The 12,011-nt window shown below is 35.9% G+C and overlaps 1 pseudogene; it reads right to left on the bottom strand.

The window, feature by feature from the left end:
- Window positions 1–8,110: 8,110 nt before the first annotated feature.
- LOC140508632 (vomeronasal type-1 receptor 1-like) lies at window positions 8,111–8,884 on the bottom strand (annotated as a pseudogene).
- Between the last annotated feature and the right edge of the window lie 3,127 nt (window positions 8,885–12,011).

Raw genomic sequence — 12,011 nt, 5'->3', positions numbered from 1 at the left:
TATAATTATCACGTCAGCTGCGGGAGAAAAGACAATCTGACAGGTTGGATGTTACATAAAAAAATTAGCTTTTGTCCCAAGTGCAAATAATCAAAAGAAATTATTAACAGTTAATGAGAATTCCCTTCAGCCTTCTCTAACAAAAAAGATGGAAAGTCTAATACACTTGTTGATGTCAGCTGGGAGACAAACTTTTCTGATCTGCTGAAGGTGTCAGAGTCAGGCTGTGTCACAGATCCAGAGAGAGGCAGAGGAAAATGAAGTCCCAAATATGAGGGCCTCTGCACCAGTATAAGTGGAATAGTCTGGCCCCTGATCAATCTAAGGATGGCTCTGGAAAAATATAGCTCTTTCCCATGGCTACACAGGTTTCTTTCTTTCCATTTTTCAAAAAAATATTTTATTTTCAGTTTATCAAACAAAACTTCCACAACACTACAATAAAAGAAAAAATGATTGCATATGAAGCTGCAAATCTATTATGCACAATTTGGTATTTCCTGCAAATATACAATGAAAATCATATACATTTCTTTTTTTCTTTCCTCTCCTCCCCATATGCATAATACACATATATGTATGTGTGTGCATATATATCCATGTATCTATCTAATCATTCTATGCCTACTTCTATTTATCAGTTCTTCCTCTGGACACATAGAGTGTCTTTCTTCATATGTCCATTATTTTTAATGTGTATTTTCAATGCTCAAAATGACTTTGTCACTCAAAGTTATTCTTAAAACAATATTGCTATTACTGTACACTATGTTCTCTTGGTTTTGATCACTTCACTCTTTATCATTTTATGCAAGTCTTTCCATGCCTTTCTAAGATCATTGAGCTCATCTTTTCTTTTAGCACAGCAGTATTCCATCAGAATCATATACCTCAAGTTTTTCCACCATTCCACAACTGATGGGCTTCCCTGCACTTTTCAGTTCTTTGTCACCACAAAGAGACCTGCTATAAACATCCCATTCACACTCTTAAGTTGCAATTATTATTTGTGAATTTCCCTCCATCTTAGTTGATCACTATTTTCTTTGTCACCTTCTTTTTACCAATAGATTTCTATACACAAATGAGTCTGAATTTTTCCCACTTTAAGCCAATTTAAAAGAGAGAATGTTTCAAGCATTGTTTTCCATACTCCACTTTTTGTTCCATTATAAATGCTTTTCCTTTCAATGATTTTTATGTAATTTTCCCCATTCTATCTTTCCTCTCCCCATTTCCCATCCCAGTGTATCACTCTTTCTCATTCCATAATTTTATTTTTATGGATATCATCACTTCATAAGAAACACTCCTTCCCCTTATCTATGAATACTTCTTAAACTGCCCTAATAATGATAAAGTCCTTAGAAGTGAGAAGTCTCATATTACAATGGAGGAATGTCATCTGCTTAAAAGTATTGAAGCCATTAGAATTTCTCTTTCCTCCTTAACTTTTTACACGGGTGCTCTTGAGTCTCTTATTTAAAAGTCAAATTTTCTGTTCAGCTCTGGTCTATTCAGAGGAATGCTCAAATGTCCTCTATTCCATTTCTTTGAATATCCATTTTCCCTCTGAAGGATTATATTCAATTTTGCTGGTGAGGTTATTCTAGGCTGTAATGCTAACTTTTATACCTGCCAAAACATCATATTCTAAGCCCTCTCATCCTTTAATGTAGAAGCTGCTAAATCTTGTATTGTCCTGACTGTGGCTGCATATTTGAATTTTCTTTCTGGCTCCTTACAATATTTTCTCCTTGACCTACTGTAAACTCTGGGATTCAACTATAAATTTCCTAGGAGGTTTCACTTTGAAATATCTTTCAGGAGGTGATCAATTGCTTCTTTCAATTTCTATTTTACCCTCTTGTTCCAGAATATCAAGGAAATTTTACCTGATGATTTTGCTTCACTTGGCAGTTACAAGGAACCGGGATTGTGAGCATATTAAGAGGTGTGATGCTTGGCTCTCAGGGAGAGGAGCTCAAAACATAAGTACCCAGTGATGAACTGGTGCTGGTCAAAGCAAGACATTTTCCCAGAGGATGTAATCATTCAGAGTGCAAAGGAATGCTCCTATGCCAAGCTCAGAGCACAGTCTGCTGGGCTTTAGCTCTGGGAAACAGGGGTCTTCATATCTTGACAATTATTAATAACTAATGATTGAGGGAGATTCAGAGTTCCTTCTCTCTTTTCTGTTCTCAAGACCTCAGTCTCTAAAGGCAGAGTTCAAATTCTAGTCTATGTGACCCAACCTAATCCTACAAAAAAGTTTTATCTTGGGTACATTCCATTCATTCAAGGGTGGGTGGAGATGGGTACTCTTGAATAGATAGTCTAAGGCTAGGGGTGGTCTAAGTACAGAGGTAGTTTCTCTGTCCAAGTACTAGAAATAAGCAAGAATTCTATCTGGCCATGAATGACTTTAGAAAAAAAATTATTTTTTTTCACATCTTTTACAGGTGGATACCTCGACCTCCAACTCCCTGTGAAGGAGAGCCTTGCTCAAGCATATCTAAAGCTAGTTACTTAAGTCTTTATAATTCATTCAGATTGGAATTGCAAGCCTTGAACCCCACTGACCAGCATTTCAGTGTTCACTGAACCCCACTCCTTGATTACATTTCCATGTACTTTGCTCTTTATTTAATAAAAGGACATTCTTAGTCCCCTCACCTTTTGCCTACTTTGCCTGTGTGTGTTCTGTCCTTCCATTGCTGAAGAAGACAATGTCATCAGAGAAATAATGACATAACTTGCACTTGACTTTTGTTTTTGAGTGAGGGAGGGTTGAATAGTACAAAAAAGGAGTTTTCAATTGGGAAGAGAATTGACAAATGCATGTGTTTTAGGATTCAAGCCTAGGGTATCACTTATAAATTATTATGGCAGTCATTCTCATCTTTTGTGAATGAGACTTGGCCTGGCAGTTTTCTTTGATATGTAAGAAGAGGTATTTTCAGAACAAAGAAAAGTGGTAGACATGCTAATTTTCGGGTAGCCAAACTCCCTCGCTGCTCTCTCTATAATCAGTTTTTATCTCTGACATTAGACCTCAGTATGAATTATAATTTCTGTTTTTCTATAATTTGTGTGGAAGCAAAATTCAGTCTTACCTTAGAATCCCTCCCATTTCTGTATCACAGTTTTCTTTTTATGTTTCCTCATTTTTCTCAAATCTAATCAATATTTCCTCACTTTATTTCCTGTATGAATTCTCCCCCTTATCCATCTCTACTTCAAGTAGGATGGGAGAGAATTTGATGGATACATTGACAAATCAAAGGGTCAGTCCCCTCAATAAACACAAATACAGAGACCCGAAGAAAAAAAAACAATGAAGAATCAGTTGTCTCTTTAAGATTCAGAAGTCTCTCCTCACACAACTATCAAACAGAAGTTCTGTGGTCGTTTTTACAACAATTTTTTCTAACAATATTCAGCATCTCAATATCTTCTTGTAGAAATCCATTTTCTTTTATGTCCATTCTCCTACAAAACTGATTTTGGTACAATTTTCAATTACCATTCCTAAGCCTTATACTATTATCATTCTTACAAAATCAAAATTGGAACCGTGGTTAGTTTTCCATTATTCATTCACCTATTGGCAGAAAGAGATTTCACTAAGGAATTAATAATAGTTTCCAGCACATACATAAATACGATAAGTAATCAATTTTTAACACAATACGTATTAAGTCACAGAACATTTCCAACTCCTGGTTACAGTACACTTCTTTCAAAGCATTTACAAGACAGAACACAAACCAGTCTTCTTTTAACATTAACTAGTTGTAACAAAACTGAGACAAGTATGATATTAACGAAGTAACAGAATAACATCTAATTTCACAAGGGGTTGACCTAATTTTCTCCATACTATTACTTAGAATTAAAGGACCCTAACTTATACAGAAATGTATATACAACAACAGTTTTACTATAGTAACTTCAGATGTTTCTGTACCAACCTATTATTTAACAGATCTGGTTTTATACTTACAAAACTTTTGATTATAGGAATTTTCCATTAAGAGTAGGAACATAGCTATAGCAAAGGAACATTTCCCCAATTTAATGTAAAATTCAAGGCAGAAGTTGTGCAGACTGCCAACTGGCATTTAGTCAGACTTAAAGTCTGCCCATTATCAGTGGGGGAAATTAAGTCAGGAGAATGCTGCCTCAGCTCAAGCAGTATTGTTATTCTCACAGCCTTCCCATGAGATCACCCTCTGCAGTTCATACCTGCACTTCACAGGATTGCTGGCATCATGGATCATTGGCTCAGACAGCCTCTCAATATTCATTCCTAGAGTTAGACTCAGAAAAGCAGTCAGTTAACAGTCCCATAAAATCTTAAACAGCAAACTCCAGTAATCAGTTTTGGATATGACTATAACCTCATATCCTTAAAGTGAGCCTTAAATAGCTTGCATGTCTTTCTATACTTGTTCTAGTTCAGAAAATCAAATCTCTCATTAAGATCATAAGTTATCACTGTCATAGATTTGCAACTGCTTCCCAAGTTTCTCTATCATTTTCTAGCCATGCTCAGTCTGAAAGAATGAGATATACGTATGATAATTCAAGCACTAACTTTAACTTATGTTTAGGTTATGGAAGGAATTTAAATCAAAACAGAAGCATTTAACTTTTCCATCAGTGCAAAAGTATTTCACAAGCTACTCACCTCTAAGAAACTTACACTAAAATTGTATTCCCCAAACTGAATATGTCTGTGATTTAGTTTCAGCAATTAATTATGTTAATTGTATTACTACCTGATTTATCTTACATCATTGTAAAACATGTAAGGACCTTATTCCATACAGATACACCTTTATTACAGTTAACTTTAATTCCCAGCCTTAGTCTACTGAATAATAATTCAGCATTATATTTGTTCCTTTTCTTTTATCTAATTATTCCCATAACATATAGAAAAAGTTCTTATTCTGTAGATTTTAGTTTTCATGAGACTATACAAGAGTATCAATCTACCAAATTATTTGCTTGAAAACAGCAAGATTTCACATTCTTGCACTTTGCTCACATTTTCACTACTTTCTTTGTTTATAGAAACATGTCAATGAGATAATAAGCAAGGACCTGATTGGATAAAGCATCACAGCCTTCAATACGCAGTATCGTATCCACCTTATAGTAAGATTCAGGAATAATGAGGTGGGAAAACATTCTTTTTCAAAGGAACACAATATGGGAACTGAGCCAGAAGGATCCCATCCCAAGCTGAGGCCAGGATTGTCCTTTCAATTGTTAGTTGTTTTTTTTTTTTTTCCCCCTGAGGAAGCTGCACATGTAACAGTCACATTCTCTCTGATTACCTAACGGTATCTTCCCCAAATTGTGGGGTATTGACCTAAGAACACGATTTGTAATTATCCCTGAAGCTTTTACATCAGATGGCAAATTTCATCAATCAAAACTTTATCAGGTCTCATATCTTGTTAAATTTGTCCTAAATGTCAATCAGTAGATATCATTTGCATATTCCCAGATAACCAAGTTCCTTATTTAGGAACTCCATACCTAAAACAAGTTCTTTTTTCCTTTGATGTAGTTCCAGTGCAATACCCACAGTACCCAAAGCAGCCATGAATATCCCAGCACAATTCTGAATCCTAAGAAATAACACTCTTCACATACAAGACAGAATCAAAATATTTATTCAGACACTAGAAAGCCAAATCTCTTATAATAACAAAACTCTATACACAATAAAAATGCAGAAGTTGATAGCTCCAACTCTTCTTCCTGCTAGGCTTCCCACAAACCAGCTCCATTAAACAAATCACAAGAAGGCTCTCTTAAAGAAAATCACAAATGAGTTCATTCACTCATGCTAGCCACCTGCCTGCTTGCCCGTATCCTTCCTAGCTCTGACTGCTCTGACCAATTTGCTCTGGTTCTGCCTCTTCCTGTTCCACCACTTGAGCAAACTTCTTCAACCACAGGCTCAATGTGATTCAGACTCATGTGACTTAGACTTCCATGTGAACCAGGCAGGTCACATGGGACTACTAACTAACGGGAAAAATTTTCCCACTTAAATTTCCTTTACATGAAACTAATGACCATGCCCACACAAACAGTTTCAAGGGACCTGGGCTAGTTTACAAAATAAGGGGATTTGACCTGGACCCCAGGGAAGGTCTAATTTTGCTACCCCCTCAGAAAATTTTCCAAGGCTTTCCAGCCCGAGTGCCTTCAGTGGTGCCTTCACAATAGCTATTGCCCCTCTTTTCCTTTCAATTTTTGCCTTAGCAGGGAGCAGAGCCAAGATGGCAGAGTAAAAAGACACACATATGCTAGCTCTTCCCCCACAGCCCATAAAATACCTGTAAAGAAAGACTCTCAACAAATTCTAGAGCAGCAGAAGCCACAGAACAACAGAGTGGTGGAGATTTCCAGCCCAGGGTTACCTGAAAGGCTGATGGGAAACTTCTGTTGCACGTGGAGCAGAGCCGAACCCAGCCTCAGCCACGTAGCATGGCTTGGCTTTGGGAGGAGGACACAAGGGGGAGGAATCTCCAGTTGCAGTAGCAGCAGCTTGCAGATCCCTCAACCCACAGATGCCAAAGGTCAGTGGCAGGGTTTTTTCAGCTGGCCAAGAAGGGAAAAGGGCCTTCCCATACCTCTGGCCTCAGGCTGCTGTAGTATCCTCATATTCCTATCTAATGATGAGGAAAGATTTCTTTGATTTTAGACTGGTCAGTGCTCTGTTTGATTCTTCACTTAAGTTACACTGTAAGAGGCTAAAAACACAAAGAAACTTTGTTCAGTCTTTCATTGAGTTTCTTTTGCAAACTGCTGTCTGAGTCCTCAGTCAAATACCTTCTTCTAGTCACTTCTTTCTCCCATCCTTCCTCCCTTGTTTTGGTGTTAATGACTCTGTGTGTGTGTGTGTGTGTATGTGTGTGTGTGTGTGTGTGTGTGTGTATACAGAATCTACTTCAGGATGTTTAATGTCTACTTAAGTATGTATAATGAAGAAGTTTAAAAATTTCTTCATTATATTTGAGATATGCATAAGATTTCCCTTACTCGCTCAATTACCATCAGGAGAAGACCTTGTCTACACAAATTAATCAGGGATAGGTCCAGCACAGGCTGAACAGAATCTCCCTTCACATTCAGAGCCAATAGAGATGATTATTCCTATGCCTAAGTTAAACAACAAAACAACTAATTGCACAAACAAAAACTAACAAACAACTAACAAACAAGTTAAACAACAAAACAACTAATTACACAAACAAAAACTAATTGCACAAGTACCAGAAAAAAGAAACATGGATGCACAACAATTCATATGAAAACTATCTGAGTGTTAAAGTCATTAGGAATCAAAATGTGACAAATCACACAAAATAGCCAATGTGAATTTAGGCTTTATTAAGAGAAGCATGGACAATGAAAGAAGTGAGGAGTTAGTCCCTCTATACTCTGGTCTTGTCAAATCAGATCTGGATTACTATATTCTATCACTGGGGTTGAGGGGATGGGGACTCATTTTAGGAAAGACATTGAAAACTAGTGGATTTCTACAGGATTATCATATGACATGATAAATGATATAGCTGTGAAATATAGTTTTTAGGTATTTACATAACAGAAGGAATCACTGTTAGTTTCTAGCTTGGAATTGCTATGGCATGAACTCCTAGATTTATTTGTGCACAGACAAGTTCCTTTATTATATGTTTGAAATGTAAGTCTAGCATTGGTATAGAGGGTTCAAATGGTAGGCATAGGCACATTATTTGGGGGATAGAGTTCCAAATTTCCTTCCAGACTAGCCAGATGTATCCATAGCTCAAGATTGCATTAACATTCCTGTTTTGCTGCAGCCCAAGAAACATTTATCACTTTCCTCTTTTATCACATTAGCCATATTGATGAATTTAATGTGAAATTTCTGAGTTGTATCAGAACTCTGTCATAATTTTTTCCCAGAGTGCCAAGAAATTTTTATAAATATGGTAGTCACTGACTATTAAAACAAAAGATCTGCGGGGAAGCAGGCATCCAGGAAGGCAGGCATGTGAATGAGCCAGAAATATTGTGCACTGTGAACACACAACATTTAGATAGAATTTAGACAGTAAAAGGAGACAAAGAGGATGACAAGCAGCAGGATAGTTTGGGTGGCTCTGGTATCAGGGGAACCACTAGGTGTGAAACTGTTGCCATGAATATACTGAACTCTCTGATGCTGTCTGTACAAGAAAAAGACCATGTATCCACTGGTTCCTACCATGATTCCTATACACAATAAATTAAGGAAGAAGACTATGAATATATTTATTGCAATATTATGTGAAGCTGGAAATGAAAAAGCACAATAAATATAATCCTGCCATTCAGTGATATTTTTGTTTCCTATTGGCCTTTCATTAAATATAAGAATTGGGACATTCTTCAGTAGATGAAAGGCCCAGCACAAGAGAAACAATGGGACAATACACTTTTGGGCTCCAGTTTTCAGTTTTGACCACCAGAAGTTTCTACGACTTAAAGTGATGGCTTGGAAGCCACTCAAGAGGCAGGTGCTACAGAGAGAAATATCCTGGGCCACTGTGTGAAAGTAAAAGACAAGTTTACATCCCACATCATCCAAGAAATTGGTGAAGTGCAAAGTAGCCATTGTGTGAGGAATCCCTTTGGGAAGAAGCACCAAGTTATTAACAGGTGGCTGTTAATAACTGGCCAGGTGGCTGAGAAGCCAGTCAATGGGCCTCAACTTGTGACCAATGAAGAAGGTGAAGGTATAGAGCCCCAGGAGGAAGGAGTTCCCCAGGGTCCCCAATTCAGTCTGAAACAGAAAAAAGAGCCCCAGTACTATGTCCTTAGAAATCATTCTCTTTTTGTCAATGGGAGTATATAGCAATCACAACCAGTTGATCTGTGCTCAGTCAGAAATATCAAGGTATAGAATATATTTCCTGAAACGAAGGTGCATTTTCCATGTCCAATACAACTGCTGTTCACTCCCATAGAGAAAAAAAGCAACTGTTTAGAATACCTTTTCTGTTACTGGCAGATGGAAATTCAGGAAGATACTATTGATAGGAAAATTTCTAATGTTTTGTTTTATTCTTCCTTTATAAAGAGTTCTTCTTTGATATGCTGGTTGAGTTCTTCTTTGGTGAAAGCATTAAATTTTTGTAACCCCAATAATATAGAACCTAAGAAAGTTGAAGATGCTGATGACAGAGATATCACTTGGTTGAGAATTTGAGGTCAGGAGCTCTTAAAGTCTGAAATCTGCTATCGTACAGATCTGTGCCTTTGAGCAAGATTTCTGTCACTGGGACCAGTCACTCACGACTATTACATTTTCTTATTTCCATATACAAAGGATGGAGAAAAAGCAATTTAGTATTTACTTTACCAGCTTGCTTCTGATGCTATTGTTGTAAATATATTTCTGTTGGTATGCACCTTAATAAATGGATATTACATATGTAATTATTATACATTCAGTATATAGATGTGTGCATTGGGAATATATTTGTATACATACATATGTATATACATATATACCTGCATACATATACTTACATAAACATACCTATATACGCTAATTTACCCTCATATTGAGGTATATAGAAACAGATGCTATGTGGCTACAGTAGAATGTTATTGTGCCACCAAAAAATGGCATAGGACTTTCTGAAGAAATTTTGGAAGAGTTTTATATAGTAAAGTTGAGTAAATTTAGCAGAAATAGGGAGAATGATTTATGCAACTAAATTATAGAGAAAACTACTTTGAGACACTTTGGAAAACTGATAAATTCAACAATAAAATATGAAAGCTAAAGGTAAATATACTCACCTTCCTGCCCACATTACATTATTTATGTGTGTATGTATGTATGTGTGTGTGTATGTATATATATATGTATATATGTATATATACATACACACACACATATAGACATAAATGCACATATATTGTAGTTGTTTTTCTTTCCTCAGGTTATAAATTTAGTAGTTATATATCTCAGTCAAAGAGCATGTATACTTCGATAATTTGGAGGTATAATTTCAAATTGATTCCTGGAATAATCAAACAAATTCACATCTCCACCATCTTTACATTATTTTTCTTCTTTTCTGTAGTATCTCCACCATTTTCCCACTTCATCCTATCAGCCACTGTGATGGATTTGAGGTTGAACCTAAATTCCTGTAATTTCCATTTCTTTAATTATTGGTGATTTAAATTATTTGTCCATGTATTGTCCATCCTTTGGATTTGGGCCTTGCAAATCTGCCTATATGTTATCTTTTAAAGTATCTATATTGTTAAATGGATTTGTCTTATAAATTTTCATCAGTACCTATGTCTTTAATGTGAGAATTTTATGAGAGAAACTTGCTGTAAACATCTTTCTCCATTTATTTATTTCCTTTCTGATTTTAACTTCATTAAATTGCTTCCCTAAAATATTTCAATTTTATGCAATGAAAAATGTGCATTCTATCTTGTTATCCTCTCTCCCTATTGCTTTTTTCATGACCTCTCCCCTTGTTCATATATTTTTAAGGTAATTTCTTCCTTTTTCCCCTAATTTGTTTATGATATGGCTTTTTATATTTGGATCATATATCCATTAGATCTTAAACAGGCATATACTCCATTAAGTACACATTCCACTCTGTATCTGATGCTCTATCTGTTTTGAACTACCTCCCATACTTTACGACCATAATTTACTGTATGTTGTCTCCCCACCCTCATAATATTGTTAGCAACTTGGGGCAGGGACAGTCTTTATTGTCTTCCCACTTGCTTAGGACATAGTAGGTGCTTAATGAATGTCGATTGTATTGTATTGATTTGGATTGCCCATACTATGAAGTGCTGATCTAAACCTGATTTCTACCAGACTCCTCTCTTGGGTATTATGAAACAGTGCTTCCTTTCTTCCTCAAGTAAATTAGCTTTCAGTTTATTGAATACTATGTTACTAGGATTATTTGCTTCTCTCTCTCACTCTCAATCTCTTTCTTTCTCTTTCTGTCCCTCCCTCTCCCTCCTTTCCATGTTAGCAAAATTTGAATATTGTACTGATACACTCTTTTATTTTCCCTCTTTGTATTTTTTACTCTTGTGATTCTTAATTATATTTTCCTTTCCATGAATGGCATGGTTCAGAGTGGTAAATTAATTTAGGCAGAAATATATTTTTTCTTATAATGACTCAATGTGTTCATGAGCAATTGACGTTTTTCTTATTGTTCTTCTTGAAGTTTCTACTAAGAATGTTATAAATGGGTATCTGAAATTCAGATATAAAATCATTTTTAAAATTTCTTTTGTTATGTTGACTTTCATTTGTACATCTTCCTTCATTCCCATATGGCTGTGTACTTCTAGTTGTCACCATGACTTAAGCTTCCTTTTCCCCTGGGATGTTCTTTCAATATACTGGACCTTCTTATCCTGGAAAATCCCTTCACCATTCTATTCCCCTGCTTCCACTGATGGTTTTCTTTTGGAGGCCTCAATTTTTTGTGCAATGGGAAGGGATTGTCTTGTACATATGTCATTCCCTATCTGGTTATAATTCTGACTCTCATAATCCACATGAATAACTCTTCTTAATATAGTCTTTTCAACTTCCTTTTATATAATATATTCCCCTTTAGGATGCAATCTCCATGGGGGAAGGAATTGAAAGTCTTTTTCTTGTATTTGTTTGCCCAACATTACATACATGTACAGTATGTGGCACTTAGTAAATGCTTAGAAGATTATGGTTGATGCATTTTGTATGCAATATATGGGCATGCTGATGATTTGAGTCAACTTATGTACTACAGTTTTCTTGAATTTGTTCATTCCTTCAATTATCTTTTGCTGACATTTATATTTTACTGAGTGAATAATCATTTCACCTCTAAAAATAATACCTTTATATTCCCTTTGCCTATGCTTATTTCCTCAGCTTCTTTTTATGACCTTATTAATGTAGC

The sequence above is a fragment of the Notamacropus eugenii genome, chromosome 5, assembly GCF_028372415.1.
Source record: "Notamacropus eugenii isolate mMacEug1 chromosome 5, mMacEug1.pri_v2, whole genome shotgun sequence".
NCBI classification, from domain to species: Eukaryota; Metazoa; Chordata; class Mammalia; order Diprotodontia; family Macropodidae; genus Notamacropus; species Notamacropus eugenii.
Note: the sequence above shows the minus strand (reverse complement) of the source record. Positions and strands in the feature narration are given on the sequence as shown.